Source organism: Pristis pectinata, chromosome 28, assembly GCF_009764475.1.
Source record: "Pristis pectinata isolate sPriPec2 chromosome 28, sPriPec2.1.pri, whole genome shotgun sequence".
Taxonomy (NCBI): Eukaryota; Metazoa; Chordata; class Chondrichthyes; order Rhinopristiformes; family Pristidae; genus Pristis; species Pristis pectinata.
In genome coordinates, this window is record NC_067432.1 from 27440885 (window position 1) to 27456817 (window position 15933).

A 15933-nucleotide genomic window follows, 5' to 3' on the forward strand; every position below is an offset into this window, starting at 1 on the left:
GACACTCCCTCAGAAATGCATTGATGCAATCATTCTAGATCATGTGAACAGAAATGTAACTTGCACAGGTATTTATGAAAGGGACGCATATGCGGAAAACATACTGTTCAGCAAAATTTCTTAAAATGAAAAACCTGGGTGAAATGGATTATGAATATTTTGGAAGAGTGCATTCTTATTGCAAAGAATAGGTTCATAAATCAATGACACATACCCAAAGTTGAGTTGATTGCCATCTGCACAAGTACATGTATGCACAGGGTGCAATGAAAAACTTACTCGCAGCAGCATCACAGACACATAGCATTAGAGACACAACATTCACAAGAAAAACATAAATTAAGCATAAATTATAAAGAGTTATACAAGAAGGAACATAATTTGAACAAAAAAACATTGAACCCAAAAGAGCTGATGGTGTTATAGGGAGCATTTACAAACAGCATGTTCATTCACTGAGGGATCCCTGAGAGCACACAAGGGATTGGGTATTGTGTGGCATTCTGTGGCAAATGACTCACTTCCATCCCCAAAGGTACTACTCAGGAACGTACAAGGATACTGCCCATCTGATGATGGTAACTCCGATAAAACTCAGGAAGCTCAGTGCAGTCTTGGGCAAAGCAACCTTTACGAGTGGTGCTCTGAGCATTTCAATCCCTCCACTTCCAGCGCCCTGGCTGAATGGCCTCCTATATCATATGGAAATATGGAAGTGAACGAGCCAGCTCCATCCAAAGAGAAGCCCTTTGAGTTCTTTAAAGCTTTTGGCAGATTCATGGGACAAATAACAGAAGGATCTCAGGTCGCTAATGCCATTCCTGACTCCAACAGTTGCAGAGAACATTCCCAACTGCACAGCAGGGCATTTTGAAAGTTTGCCTGTGACATCAGGAGCTGAGAGTCCGCACAGCTGCTCTGAGACCTTCAGAGTTAGATCAACACGCATAGGAACAAATGGATGATATTTGTGCTGAATCAACGATGCACTGAAGTCCCTTTGTGCTGACCTTCTGGCTACCAATTGGTACACTCCTTTCTTAGCAGATTCAGAAGAAGGTATGATTCATCATAATGAATAAATTCATGCTAACACTTGCATCATTTGTATGGTTTCCAGAAATTATATCGCATTGAAGCAATGAAACCAAGCAGACATTATTCACAGGCATATAATGATCATTTGATACATTGTAATTGGACCATTTATCAAGTATTATGAGAATACGTATTCTTGGAACTTTTTAAGAATGAGAAGTGATCACATTGACAAATATGAAGGATTTGAACTTGACAGGTTTGATGTTGAAAGGCTATTTCCTTATCGTGGAGAACTCGGAACAAAGGGCCACGGCTACAGACTAATAAAGGGACTAATATTGGGAACAATTAATACACAGGATGTTTTCAATGTCAATCCCAAAATGCTGCAAATGCTCAGAATTGGGTGCAGCTCCAGAGGTTGCGGATGTCTATTGCACGCATATAACCACAGAGACTTCTGATGCCTGGCCATTGAGAATAATCAGAGAGGCTGTGCAGGATCGGTTATTGAGTGTAGTTCTACAGAACTGTGAGTTCTCAGTAATTAAGTATAATCCCACAGACAGTGAAAGCCTAGTCCTTGAATATAATAGCAGAAACCTGTCAATGCACAAACCCTGAGTGAAATCCCAGAGTCTCTGTGTCTTTGCTCTCTGTGTATAATCCCAGGGTCTGTGTCTGCTCAGACATTGAAGATATTCCCCAAGCCATTAGACGCTCTGTTGTTGACTAAAGCCTGGAGGCTCTGAATGCTCAGCCGCTGGGTGTAAATACAAAAGCAGTGGATGCCGTCATTGTAATACCAGAGGTTCTGGACACTCAGTCAGTAAGGATAATCCTCAAGGCTGGGGACACTCAGACCTCGAGCATAATCCCAGAGTCTGTGGATGATCAGACATTGAGTCCCATCCCAGAGAATTATGGATGCTCAGACATCGAATATATTTCCAAAGTCCGTGATTGCACAGCATTATAACATCAGTGGTTCCAGATGATCATTCCAGGAGGATAATCCCCAAGTCTGGAGGTTCTGGATATTCAAGAATTGAATATAACCAAAGAGGCCATGGATCCTCAAGTATGAAGTATATTCCCAGAAAATGTTGAAGCTCAGTCACTGACTGAATTTCCAGTGGATATCAATGCTTAGCCCTGGAGTATAATCCCAGAAACTGTTGCTGCTCATTTATTGATTGAAACCCCAGAGTCTGCGAATGCTGGGATTTTCTATAATCCATGGATGCTCCATCACTTGAGTATAATCCCAGGGACTGTGGATTCGCAGACAATGTGAATGCTCAGGTATTGCACTGCCACTGGGTATAGTTCCTGAGGCTGTGCATGGTGAATTACTGAGCATAGTCTGTGGATGCTCAGTCATTGATGGAAATCCCAGATGATCAGACGGCACAGTGGTGTGGCAGTTAGAGCCACTGCCTCACAGATCCAGTGACTCAGATTCGATCCTGTCCTCAGGTGCTGTCTGGAATTTGTACACTCTCCCTGTGACCATGTGAGTTTCCCCCCAGTGCTCCCCTCAAATTCAAAAGAAGTGTGGGTTGGTAAGTTAACTGGCTGCTCTAAATTGCCCCTAGTGTGTGGGCGAGGGGTACAATCTGGGAGGAGCTGATGGGAATGTGAGGAGAATAGGTTACAGGGAATATTAGTGGGGGAATGTGAGCCGGCATGGACTTGAAGGGCTGAATGGCCTCCTATATCATATGGAAATATGGAAGTATGTGGATGTTCAGTCATTGTCTAATCCCAGGGTCTGTGAATGGTCAACCTCTCAATGTAATACCAGAAGCTGTGAATTCTAAATTATTATAAACCTAGACAATGTGGACACTCTTTCACTGAGTATAATCCCAGAGGTTTTGATTCTTTGTTAGTGATGATATTCATTCTGTGGATGCTCAGTTATTATAGTTCCACATGATTTGAATGCTCAGTTATTTATAATCCTGCAGTTTTTGGATTCGATATTATTATAATCCCAGAGACTATGTTTGGTTATTCATCGTATAATCCCAGAGACTATGGCTGCTCTATTATTGAGTGTAATCCCAGAGACTATGTTTGGTTATTCATCGTATAATTCAGAGACTATGTTTGGTTATTCATCGTATAATCCCAGAGACTATGGCTGCTCTATTATTGAGTGTAATCCTAGAGGCTGCTTTGCCCAGTCATTGACACTGATGCATTTTTGGTCAGTAAAGGTATGGAGACACAAGAGAGATGGAGACTAGGTGTGGATGTGGATGAGGTCGACAATCTCACTGACTAGTTGAGCAATCTGGAAGGCCAGTGTTTCCTAATTTTACTTCCTTTTCTTGCCATCAACAATCACAGAATTCTGGTGCCGTAGTTCAGGGTTCTAGCTGTAGTTGATTGTCCCTCCAGGTGCCACAGTTGAGGTAAAGTCCTCTCATGGGTCTAAGCTTTCTCAACCACAGTGCCCATTTAACAGACTCCACTGCTTGAAGATCTGCTGAGATGTTATTTTATCTTTCCCAGCTTTCCCCTTCCTTATACCACCACCCCCCCCCCCCCCCCCCGAAACACAGGTGCTGATAGACACTACAGCAATGTCTCAGATAGCCACTGCTTTGTCTTTTTGCCAAGCTACTTGCATTACTTCACTGAAGTTTGAAATGCTGGGTCTGACTTGGAATGAAATGTTCACTATTTGATTTGACTTGTCCAGCTGTGGAATACTGAATGAGTTCATACTTACTGATCATTAACAAGGAATTAACAAGCAAGATGCGGACATTTTGTTCCCTGTTTTGCTAATGTTGACTGATCCAGTGGAGATATACAGAGCATTGAGGAGTGGTCCAGTGGTGCTTCTGTACTACACCTAGTTACTTAAGTAAACTTTGTCACAAAACAAGATCAGTGTTCCATTTGTCACCTGTCACGGCACTATAGCACTGAGGAATTTGTGTCAGGGTATTTCAAGGAATCTTACGGTCATCTGTTTCATAGTTCAAACCTGCACAGGTAAAAATGATACCCAGTGATTAGTGACACCAAGTTATGCCGTAAAACCCATATAGAAAGAGAAGGACTTTAAAACCGACGGAAAATTGCTGGGGATTTAGGTTTTGAGGTGTCACATGCCACAATGCAGTCAGAACTCTTAAAGTAACATTGAAGAAGGGAGACAGATTTGTTACAAATCTTGAATGCTTGGAAATACTTTTTTGGACAGGAATCCAAAACCTTTAAAGTGAAAATGGATTGTGTTGAATTTCTTTAAAAATTAACTGTGGTGCTAGAGAAGTTGTGACATCTTATACACTTGAAGAAAAATGTTTCCAGTTTCCGCAGTAAATAACAGCTTGCATTAAATGCTGTTAATGTTTCAGAAAGGAGAAAATTGGTGCATGCAGTTGCAGAAATACCAGTCGTAATTGAGAATGTGGTCGAAGAGGCAGATGATCGGGAGCTGTCTAGATGTGGAGACAGAAAGGCAGTTTATGTAGAGGGTTCTAGACTAAGACTCAGATGGCTGAGGATTGTCTGGTGGATGGTTGAATGGTAGGGGCTGAAAGTAATAAGCAGTGAGGAGAGTGCAGATGTGTAATAGAATGGGGGCACCTATTGGAGGATAAATAAATAGAATGGAAATTTTGAACTCAATTCAAATGGGCAGCAAATGAAAGACAGGGTTGATATAGTGGAACGAGTGTGAGGCCACAGACCTTTGGTAAATTTGAAACCTATATAGGGTAGAGCAGCCTGCATAAAGAACACAGCAGTCAGAGAAATCTAATAATCATAGTTATTTAATCAAGAGAAACGGGTCTTTGGACAGATGATCAGTTTAAACGTTGTTCCCATCCACCACAGTATATTCACACAACAGCTGCTTGCAATGTAAAAAGCAAAATCTAATGTCTTAATCATTCCAGTACCAAAAAGTTTGATAGATTTCATTTTTTTTTCCTTTCTGGCTGTCAGAGATTTAAAGTGAGGTTCAAAGTGTTTCATCCCTGCTATTTCAGAGCTATAAATGCACTGGAAGTGGCTCTTGAGCCAAGAAAATTTCTGTTGCGATTCTAAAAAGTTCTCTTTTCATGAAATCTGGGACACGTTTGAATTTATATTGTGCAGTTTACATAAATTTTAGTTTTTTCTGTTACCTGTACATTTAAATGTCTTTTGATTATAGAAAAAAAAAGATTATTGAAAATCTAAAGCCCCTTCTCATGGAGCCAAACAAAAAACAGATGGTTGCTGTGACATTCAGCCATTGTAAACTTTGTCCGTTTTAGGTTTAAATTTCCTGTTATGATCCAAGTATCTCAAAGCAGCTGCTCTGCACAGAGTTGACATTTGGTTTGATATGAATACCACAAGGCAGCACATCTATTTTCCAATAAGAATGTGTACCACAAGGCACAGTGCTATCAGAGAGCTGCCTGTCCACCAGCTATCTGCTACGTTGTAAAATGCTGCATTTCTTTTCTCCAAAAGCCTGTTCAAGAGTTTCTTTTGCGTCATTTAATAGTCAAGGTATCAAGGGATATGGGGAAAAGGCTGGGAATTGGGGCTGGATGGGAATAGTTTAGCTCTGCCAGTAGAAAGCAGAGGGTTGTGGTGGGGGGAGTGCATTCAGATTGGAGGTGACTAGTGGTGTCCCGCAAGGATAGGTTCTAGGACCTCTACTTTTCGTGATATTTACTAATGACTTGGATGAGGGGGTAGAAGGGTGGGTTAGCAAGTTTGCAAACGACACAAAGATTGGTCGTGTTGTGGATGGTGTGAAGGACTGTCGAAAATTGCAGAGGGATATTGATAGGATGCAGAGCTGGGCTGAGAAGTGGCAGATGGAGTTCAATCCGGAGAAGTGTGAGGTGGTACACTTTGGAAGGACGAACTCCAAGGCGGAGTACAAAGTTAATGGCAGGATTCTGGGTAGTGTGGAGCAGTAGAGGGATCTGGGGGTTCATATCCACAGATCCCTGAAAGTTGCCTCACAGGTGGATAGGGTAGTTAAGAAAGCTTATGGGATGTTAGCATTCATAAGTCGTGGGATCGGGGTTAAGAGCCACGAGGTAATGATGCAGCTCTACAAAACTCTGGTTAGACCACACTTAGAGTACTTGTGTCCAGTTCTGGTCGCCTCATTATAGGAAGGATGTGGAAGCGTTGGAAAGGGTGCAGAGGAGATTTACCAGGATGCTGCCTGGTTTGGAGAGTATGGATTATGAGGAGGGACTAAGGGAGCTAGGGCTTTACTCTTTGGAGAGAAGGAGGATGAGAGGAGACATGATAGAGGTGTACAAAATATTAAGAGGAATAGATAGAGTAGACAGCCAGTGCCTCTTTCCCAGGGCACCAATGCTCAGTACAAGAGGGCATGGCTTTAAGGTAATGGGTGGGAAGTTCAAGGGAGATGTCAGAGAGAGGTTTTTCACCCAGAGAGTGGTTGGTGCATGGAATGTGCTGCCTGGGGTAGTGGTGGAGGCAGGCATGTTGGTCGAGTTCAAGAAGTTGTTAGATAAGCATATGGAGGAATTTAAAATAGGTGGATATGTGGGAGGAAGGGGTTAGATAGTCTTAGGCGTGGTTTAAAGGTCGGCACAACATGGTGGGCCGAAGGACCTGTATTGTGCTGTATTGTTCTAAGGTTCTATGGTTCTATGGTTCATGGTGAGGTAGCGGAACAGACTCGATGGGCTGAATGGCCTACTTCTGCTCCTTTGTCTTGTGATCTTGTGATCTTGTGAGTTCTTAATGACAAAACAGCTTCCTTTTGTTTTTTTGAACTATCTTCTATTGATCACTGGAACAACCCTTGCAATTAACAAACATAAGTATGTGAGAAACAAGAGCAGGCTTGCTGTGCCTTTCATCAGAGTCATGAGTAATCTTCTATCACACAGTCATTATCCAACACATATTCCTTGATTCCTTTAATGCTCAGAAACCTATCAGTCTTTATTTTGAAGGAACACAATGACAGAGCTCCCACAACCTTCTGATGTAGAGAGTCCCAAAGGTCTGCCACCCTCTGAATGAAGAAATTTCTCCTTGTCTCAGTTCCACATGGTCTCCCTCTGATTTGCAAATTATACCCCTGTTTGTGGACCCCTCAATGGGGATGTATATGCTCCCTACATCTACATTCTGCTAAGTCTTTAAGAATCTTGTATGTTTTGATGAGCCCTCATCTCCTTACTATAAGCTCTACAAAATACAGCCCAGTTCACTCAGTCTCTCATGTGGCAACCCTGGAACCAGACTGGCGAATCTTCACTGCGTTTCCACTGTGGCAAGTAATCCTTTTCAAAGCTGTACACTATCCTCCAGGGGCAGCCTCACCAAAGACCTGTCCAGTTGCAACAAGCCCTTTAAAGATTTTTGCTCATCGTGGCCGCTCCGGAATCTTTTGAGCTACAACCAGATGCTTTGATAGAGGGCATGGTTAAGTGGATGAGCTGAAAAGTCTGCCTTATTTTTATCTATCTGCTTGATATATAGAGTCCTTGTGAGGTAGTCTGCCAGGTACCGCTGTAAATGCATCAGTGTTTGTACGGAAAAAGATGGAGTACATTGTAAAAATTTCAACTGAGTTCAATTTGTGCTGTAAATGATGGCGATGTTGCCATCATGGACTATTGCCTGTAACACCTGGTGGTTTCACCTCTAATCCTTTTTTATTCTTGGTCTCGGGGATGTTAACTGGAACTGTTCGGTTTCCTGCATTGCTAAAACCGCTCGGGGCAGTTCATTTATTAATCACAATCTCTGCTTTTCCTTCACCAACACTTAACTTTCTATAAAACCAAAGTCAATGCAAAAGTTGAATGAAGCTGACATACAGTAAATAAAGAAGCATGACTAGCATCTCTGGACACAACAAACCTAGCCAGCTGATGTATGATCTTTACATCATACAACTCCCAATTTCATCTCTGCTTGGCATTGAAGCAACCAATACTAATACAGTCAATGTTCTCCAGAGCTTTTCTCTTCCTCCTTCCGTTCTTCACACTTCTTCTCTCTCAATAACACTGAAACTGGAACCAAAACAACAGAATCCAACACTCATTCATTGTTGTCAGCTCAGTTCTGGAGTTCCATTCTCTGCCGTTCTCTCCATCCTTCTCCAGACGCCCGGCTTTGATTAAAACCAAAGCCATTCAATGAGTGTTTCCCAATAAGTGCAGTGGTTTGTCTTACATTTATCGGTCACATTGCTGCCCAGTGATATAGATCTTTGGCTTTTATTTCAATTTGCCAATAGAAGTAAAACCATAATTCTAATCTGAAACACAGGCAGATTCCATCAACAAATAAAAACCAAGCAGAATTGCAGATGTTCAAATTCTGAAATAAAAACACAAAATGCTGGATATACACTGCAGGTCAGGCAGCGTCAGCGGAAAGACAAACAGAGTTAATATTTCAGGTGTGAGACCCTTCATTCTGAAACATTAACTCTGTGAATTTCCACAGACGCTGCCTGATCCGGTGATCAGGCATCTTCTGTTTTTATTTCCGATTCCATCACTTTTGACCATGTCAAATGCTTTCCGGAGCAACACACATAATGGCATGAATTGTTTCCAGTTGAGAGTTCTTTCTCCCACAACTCACTTTAAAAGTGAAGACTGTTTGAAAGTACTGGCATTCTTATTTTGAAAAAACCTGGTAATTCCAGTGACAGTTCTGTGGGGAGGGGGAGGGGAAGGAGGAGCTGGAGGGGGAAGGGGAGAGGGAGGAGATCCAGGTGGGGAGCACTGACAGTCAGGGCAAGGACATAAACAAGAAGAGTGGTTAGGCTGCTTCAGCAAGCTGAGTCTGACTGCTGGTGCTGTGCTGATAAACCAGTTATTAAGGAGATCTCCTGGCCGGATCCCTGTGCTCTCATCCAGCCTACGAAGTGGACTACACAACACCTTTGTTTACTCAAACCCTGTCACGACATCATACAACTTAGACAGGACAAGTACAGGGAAAGGAAAAGTTCAGAGGGATTCAGAGCTAGTGCAGGCAAAGGGGATTGGCATAGACAAGATTGGCATGGACAAGTGGGCCAAAAGGTCCCCTTCCTGTGCTCTATGATTCTATGATTCTAAGAATTGGTATCAATGGTTGGAAGCTTTAATTATGAGAAAAGAATTCAGATACCTGGGTCTAAAAATTCTTCAACAGGTGAAAACACAGCCAGGACCTCATGCAGAGTAAAACCACCCTCTGTGACCTTCCACCACTGCAGAGTCACAGAGTCACACAGCATGGGAACAGGCCCTTCGGCCCACTGAGTCCGTGATGACCATCAGCTACATATTTACATTGAGATTCCAGATTCCACCCCTCATCCACACACTAGGACAATATACAGTGGCCAATTAACCTCCTAACCCACTTGTCTTTGAGATGTGGGAGGAAACCGGGAGAAACCCATACAGTCACAGGAAGAACGTGCAAGCTCCACACAGACAGCACCGGCAGTCAGGATTGAACCTGCCTCGCCGGAGCTGTCAGGCTGCAGCTCTACGAGCTGCTCATTGTAACAGCCCAGCTGTGCCACTGTGTCACAGTGTGGGTGGGGGTTGGTGGAAGTATCTGGTGGTAGGGGTGGCAAGGCCTGGGGAGTGGTGGGGAAGAGGTAGTAGGAGAACACTAAAGACAGGGACCATTCTAGGAACTGCAGTTCAAGCTTGGGGGAACTAAGGGTAAACTGGTCAAGTGGGGGAATAGGGCAATGATTTGAGGAATGATAGTTGGTCCTGGGAGATTATCAGAAAGGGGAGGGCCCAGAAAAGTCAGAAGTGGGAGTTTGGGGACATTGCGGTCATGGGGATAATCCAGGATAGGGTCCAAGGGAAAGCTTGAAAGGAGGATGGAGAGATGGTCAGGTTAACTAAGGTCTGGGAGGAAGGAGAGGGGAGAATGTTGGGGGCAGGTAATAACAACAGAACATTAAAGAAGGAACATCCTGAGGAAAGCCCCTCAGTAGCCAACAGGTTGGACTTGTACCTTTAATGCTCAGTCAACCCCTAGTCCTTTGCTGAGGATGGTCCTGTTCACAGGCATCGTATACGTAGTGGATGTATACCGGTGGTCAAAATCAAAGTCGAGTTTATTGTCAGATGCACAAGTACATGTGTGCACAGGTGCAATGAAAAACTTGCAGCAGCATCACAGGCACATCGCATCGTAAGCAACATTCACAAGAAAAACATAAATTAAGCAAAAATCAAACACAATTTTTATAAGAAAGAACATAACTATAACAAAAAAAAACAAAGTCCAGTTCAGTGAAAAGTGATCAAAGTGGTCACAGTGTTGCTAAACTGTAGTGATTAGGGTTGTGCCGGTTGGTTCCAGAACCGAATGGTTGAAGGGAAGTAGCTGTACTTGAACCCTGGTGGTGTGGGACTTCAGGCTTCTGTACCTCCTGCCTGATGGTAGCTGCGAGAACATGGCCTGGCCCGGATAATGGGGATCTTTGAAGATGGATGTTGCCTTCTCGAGGCAGCACCTCCTGTAGATACTCCCGATGGTGGGGAGGGATGTGCCTGTGATATATTGGGTTGAGTCCACTACTTTCTGCAGCTTCTTACCTTCCTGCACACTTGAATTGCCATACCAAATCATGATGCAACCAGTCAGGACTCTTTCAACAATACATCTGTAGAAGTTTGTTAAGAGTATTTGGTGACAAGCTAAACCTCCTTAACCTCCTAATAAAGTAAAGCACGCAGCCTTGAGGTGCATCTGTGGTGTTAATCAAGCAACGTGTGCTGTTTGATGTCACTGAGCATGCCCAGTGGACTCCATGCATCTGCGTATCACATACGCAGACAAAGATCCCGAATCGCATGGCATCTCTGGTCACCATCAGGTCTTCTAGGTTGAGTTCTGCACACTGCACAAAACATGATGCAGACCAAAGGGTTTTCTTGGCCCAGATTATTGCCACTGGAGCAAAAATAAAGTTCAGAGGAGATTTTAGAATGATGAAAGATGCTTGTACACTAAATAGGTAAAGGCTCTCAGCCCTTGCTGGCCTTCTGGAGCCAAGGGCAGTGCTCAGACAGGTTTGAGATGTGTCTATTTTAACGCAAGGGGGTATTGTGAACAAGGCGAATGAGCTTAGATCTTGGATCAATACTTGGAGCTACGATGTGGTGGCCATTACGGAGACTTGGATGGCTCAGGGACTGGAATGGTTGCTTCAAGTGCCGGGTTTTAGATGTTTCAGAAAGGACAGGGAGGGAGGCAAAAAAGGTGGGGGAGTGGCACTGTTGATCAGAGAGAGTGTCACGGCTGCGGAAAAGGTGGACGTTGTGGAGGGATTGTCTATGGAGTCTCTGTGGGTGGAGGTTAGGAAGAGGAAGGGGTCAATAAAGTTACTGGGTGTTTTTTATAGGCCGCCCAATAGTAACAGGGATATTGAGTAGCAGATAGGGAAGCAGATCCTAGAAAGGTGTGAGAATAACAGAGTTGTTGTGATGGGAGATTTTAATTTCCCAAACATTGATTGGCATCTCCAGACAGTGAGGGGTTTAAATGGGGCGGAGTTTGTTAAGTGTGTTCAGGAAGGGTTCTTGACACAATATGTAGATAGACCGACAAAAGGAGAGGCTATGCTTGATTTGGTATTGGGAAATGAACCTGGTCAGGTGTCAGATCTCTCAGTGGGTGAACATTTTGGTGATAGTGATCATAATTCTATCTCCTTTACATTAGCACTGGAGAGAGATAGGAACAGACGGACTAGAAAGGTGTTTACTTGGAGTAAAGGGAATTATGAGGCACTCAGACAGGAAATCGGAAGCTTAAATTGGGAACAGATGTTCTCAGGGAAAAGTACGGAAGAAATGTGGCAAATATTCAGGGGATATTTGTGTGGAGTTCTGCATAGGCATGTTCCAGTGAGACAGGGGAGTCACAAGAGGATACAGGAACCGTGGTGTACAAAGACTATAATAAATCTAGTCAAAAGGAAAAGAAAAGCTTACAAAAGGTACAGAGAGCAAGGTAATGTTAGAGATCTGGAAGAGTATAAGGCTAATAGGAAGGAGCTTAAGAAGGAGATTAGGAGAGCCAGAAGGCGACATGAGAAGGCCTTGGCGGGCAGGATTAAGGAAAACCCCAAGGCGTTCTACAAGTATGTGAAGAGCAAGAAGATAAGATGCGAAAGAATAGGGCCTATCAAATGCAGCAGTGGGAAAGTGTGTATGGATCCAGAAGAAATAGCGGAGGTACTTAGTGAATACTTTATGTCAGTATTCACTATGGAAAAAGATCTGGGGGATTGTAGTGGGGACTTGCAGCAGGCTGAAAAGCTTGATCATGTAGATATTAGGAAAGAGGAGGTGCTGAAACTTTTGGAAAGCATCAAGTTGGATAAGTTGCTGGGACCGGATGAGATGTACCCCAGGCTGCTGTGGGAGGCGAGGGAAGAGATTGCGGAGCCTCTGACGATGATCTTTGCATCATTGATGGAGACGGGAGAGGTTCCAGAAGATTGGAGTGTTGCCGATGTTGTTCCCTTATTCAAGAAGGGGAGTAGAGATAGCCCAGGGAATTATAGACCGGTGAGTCTTACCTCAGTGGTTGGTAAGCTAATGGAGAAGATCCTGAGAGGCAGGATTTATGAACATTTGGAGAGGTATAATATGAGTAGGAATAGTCAGCATGGCTTTGTCAAGGGCAGGTCCTGCCTTACAAGCCTGATTGAATTTCTTGAGGATATGGCTAAGCACATCAATGAAGGGAGAGCAGTAGATGTAGTGTATATGGATTTCAGCAAGGCGTTTGATAAGGTACCCCATGCGAGGCTTATGGAGAAGGTGAGGAGGTATGGGATCCAAGGGGACATTGCAGTGTGGATCCAGAACTGGCTGGCCCACAGAGGGCAAAGAGTGGTTGTTGAAGGGTCATATACTGCGTGGAGGTCGGTGACCAGTGGTGTACCTCAGGGATCTTTACTGGGACCCTTGCTCTTTGTGATTTTTATAAACAACCTGGATGAGGAAGTGGAGGGGTGGGTTAGTAAGTTTGCGGATGACACGAAGGTTGGGGGTGTTGTGGGTAGTTTGGAGGGCTGTCAGAGGTTACAGAGGGACATAGATAGGATGCAGAGTTGGGCTGAGAAGTGGCAGATGCAGTTCGAGCCAGATAAGTGTGAAGTGGTTCATTGTGGTAGGTCAAATATGATGACGGAATATTGTATTAATGGTAGGACTCTTGGCAGTGTGGAGGGTCAGAGGGATCTTGGGGGCTGAGTCCATAGGACACTCAAAGCGGCTGCGCAGGTTGACTCTGTGGTTAAGAAGGCATATGATGTATTGTCCTTCATCAATCGGGGAATTGAATTTAGGAGCCAAGAGGTGTTGTTGCAGCTATATAGGTCCCTGGTCAGATCCCACTTGGAGTACTGTGCTCAGTTCTGGTCACCTCACTACAAGAAGGATGTGGAAGCCATAGAAAGGGTGCAGAGGAGACCTACAAGGATGCTGCCTAGAATGAGGAGCATGCCTTATGAAAGCAGGTTGAGGGAACTTGGCCTTTTCTCCTTGGAGCAACGGAGGATGAGGAAAGACCTGATAGAGGTATATAAGATGATGAGAGGTATTGATCGGGTGGATAGTCAGAGGCTTTTCCCCAGTGCTGAAATGGTGGCCACAAGAGGACATAGGTTTAAGGTGCTGGGGAGTAGGTATAGAGGAGATGTCAGGGGTAAGTTTTTTACTCAGAGAGTGGTGAGTGCGTGGAATGGGCTGCCGGAAACGGTGGTGGAGGCGAATACCATAGGGTCTTTTAAGAGACTGTTGGATAGGTACATGGAGCTGAGAAAAATAGAGGGCTATGGGTAAGCCTAGTAATTTCTAGGGCAGGGACATGTTCGGCACAGCTTTGTAGGCTGAAGGGCCTGAATTGTACTGTAGTTTTTCTATGTTTCTATGTTACGTTGCCAGAAAGTGAGAGAAGAAGTGGCATTCACGGAGCAGTTGTATTTTGGTATGTTTATCTCACCTAGGGACAGCATTGAATCTATATGAGGTGTCACTGTGAGGAGAGAACAGGACCATGGGGTTAATTTTGTATTGTTGGAGCAAAGAATAAGTACAGATACATTGGGCTGAATGGTCTCCTTTCCTGCTGCCTGGTTCGATACTTGCTGGTTCCATGTTGTCGCCATGCTGACAGCAGTAACCAGCTGCATTGTTTCAGGCAGAGATGCAGGAATTACTCCCATTGACTTTACTGGGTTTCGGATCATTAAATGTTTAAATAGAAAACGGCTGGGCTTGATGTCATGTTCCAACGTACCTTGCCAGCTGCAATGCTTATATTTCATTGCAATAAAGTAAATTCTGCTTTTCATTTAAGAAATGACATTATCCTTACCAACAAAGAAGAAATGGGCTAAGAGGACAGAATTGTTCATGAGTACCAGGGTAAATACTTGGATGCATTGTGCCAGTGAAGGACCCTGCAGGCTACAGGTGGGGCTCAGGGCATCGGTCTGCCGATGGCTTGGGTCGATAACCAATTCTGTCCATACCACTGACATATGTTTAATAATTACTTGATATTTGGTTAGGACAGAGCGGTTAACACTGATTAATGTGGACAAACATGCTCATTCACTTTGGGAACGAGAGTGAAAGCTGAGTGGTTTCCAAGTGGTGAGAACTAAGGGACCTCATAGCGGCAAGGAGAGCTGGCAATCCAAGCGCGTAGGTCAGTAGATCCAATGGATAGATTCAAAAAGCAAGTAAAAAGCCTAATCCAGTGTTGACCCTCGTCTCAGAGTGGAGACTGGGATATGAAGGGGAGGGATCTATAGTTAGGTTGTGTAGAGCCTTGGTCAGATTCTGATCACCATTGGACACAGCACCTCAGGAGGGAAGACTACTTGGAGAAGGTACTGTAATGGTGACCAGAATTATACTGAGCCATGGACATTTTGATTATGAGGGCAGTTTGTATTGTCTTTAGTTTGGGCCACTGGGGAGTGATTTAACCAATGTCTTTAAAGTGATTTAAAACAAAATCTGAGGGTAGATGTTTTTCCTCAGGTGGGGGAATCAAGAGCAAGGAAAATTAAAGCCAGCGTATTCAACAAAATCAGGAAGCATCTTATTACACAAAGGTGTTAGAAGAATGAAACTCCATTCCTTGTGTAATAAGATTTGTGTAATAAGATTCCCTCCAAGGGCTACGTGTGCTGAGTTAACTGAAGCTTTCAGTTCCAAATGTCTTAGCTTCTTATGAGGTGAGGGTGCTGAGAGATAAGGAGGAAAGGTGGAGTAATGGAGATAATCAGCCAAAGTTTAATTCAAAGATCCAGCGGCCTAATGCTGTTCCTAACGTTGCACATCTCTGGCCTGAACCCCTGACCACGGTGATACAGATCACCCGAATGAGATGAGCTGATCACGAAACCCAACACCCCAGCATCCAAGCAGGCTTTTTAAAAGTTAAGGTATGTGGTTGCAATCGACAAAACATTTTGCTGCTCCATTCCTTTTACAGTATTTTTCTGTATTTTTTGATTTTTTTTTATTTTTCTGCTGAGACTTGACTGAACAATGCAAGGTTTTCAAGTAGACTGTTTAATGCAGTGCGCAGGGAGATACACTGGAAAGCTGAACTGGTTCAAACATCTTCACTGAAGATTAAAGTAGGCCATGCATTGACCTAACTCAGCTTGATTGCTCTTCATGGTTGATACATGAACAAACAGCCAAGGTGTGGATAACTGGCTTCCAATAAAGAGAACCCACAAATGTGATAGGTGTGAAAGTGTGAAAGGTCCTTTCAGGTGCCAGGAAGGAACCTGGAAGGAAGGAACCTGGAAGGAACCAGATAAGATCAAACCTGCTGAATTGGGAACCTCCTGCAATT

At 43.8% G+C, this 15933-nt stretch overlaps 1 protein-coding gene across 2 annotated transcripts in view; it reads left to right on the plus strand.

The window, feature by feature from the left end:
* LOC127583965 (retinal dehydrogenase 2) overlaps positions 1-15933 on the plus strand; it is an 83456-nt gene that overhangs the window by 51380 nt on the left and 16143 nt on the right. The window lies entirely within an intron of this gene.